This window comes from Echinops telfairi, unplaced genomic scaffold, assembly GCF_000313985.2.
Source record: "Echinops telfairi isolate 266 unplaced genomic scaffold, ASM31398v2 ScPeMD7_655;HRSCAF=1070, whole genome shotgun sequence".
Taxonomy (NCBI): Eukaryota; Metazoa; Chordata; class Mammalia; order Afrosoricida; family Tenrecidae; genus Echinops; species Echinops telfairi.
Window position 1 is genome coordinate 6,641,352 of NW_022104553.1, and position 1,195 is coordinate 6,642,546.

The following is a 1,195-nucleotide window of genomic DNA, read 5'->3' on the forward strand; positions in this document are numbered from 1 at the left end:
CTCTATGGGATTAAATAAATGACAGCAATCTGAAAGATTAAGGAGCAGAGACTTCATGTTAATGAAGGAGGAACTGCTCAGGAAAGGAGCATGAAGACAGCTGCACAACTTGAACGCAATCAATGGCACTAAATTCTACATGGAGCAGTTGTTGAATTGGTGTAGGTTTTTCTGTATATATTCTCAAGAACAGTAAAATAAAATTTAGAAAAAAATTCAAGTTCAAAAATAATTTGATTAAGTACTTGCAATTCTAGACTTGTTCATGTTAAAACAGACCACTATCTCAGCACTTAACATGTGTGTGTATTATATATAATATATACAAAATTAGAAATAGTAACCACACAAGCATCATATTATTAAATATCATGGATTGCATGGTATAGTAGGGTAATTGCTCATGATAAAATGTTAAATGAAAACATAGTTTATCACAGAAACCTTCTATAACTAAAACAACAATTTAAAAATTATTCTCTTATATTTTCATAATAATTTGAGGATCATTTAATTTCCTTCTTAAACTATTTGGTGCTTTTCAATTTCTCTAAATAAGTGTTACTTTAATAAGCAGCTATTAAGAATTTGAAACATGGCGGATGATGTGGACCAGCAGCAAACTACCAACACAGTAGATCTCTGGATCTCCGTAGGCTCAGCCCGGATGAACGCATTTATGTGAACATGTGAAATGATCGAGAGTTTCAGGGAAGATTGCATACTTATGATCAACATTTAAATATGATAATGGGAAATGTGGGAGAAGCTGTGACTACTATAGAAACTGAGGGAGAGACTTATGAAGAGATACATATGTCAACGTAATGGAATATTCCAATACTCTTTGTATGGGGTGACAGTGTTGTGCTAGTTGCCACTCCACTGAAAGGTGGCTGAAACCAAGAATCTGTTTAGAGGGGAAAAAAGAGCCTCTTGGATGTCAGATATAGGCAGAAGAGAAACCTGCATAAAATTTGATACTCAGAGTTTCATCTTTTGCTGAAATAAGTTGGTTTGCAACTGTAAATTAAATGACATTTTAATTGTTTTCGACCCTTACAACAATTGTAATCACAAAAATGCAGCTCTTTTTGCAAATAATTTTGGGGTTTATTTTTCTTTAAAATAAATGCTCCTTTCCTTTTTTACTTCTTAAAATTTAGCTTCTTGTGAATTCATTAAGAAAGTTCAC

At 32.7% G+C, this 1,195-nt stretch overlaps 1 pseudogene; it reads left to right on the forward strand.

The window, feature by feature from the left end:
• Nucleotides 1–595: 595 nt before the first annotated feature.
• LOC101655906 lies at nt 596–900 on the forward strand (annotated as a pseudogene).
• Nucleotides 901–1,195: the final 295 nt, after the last annotated feature.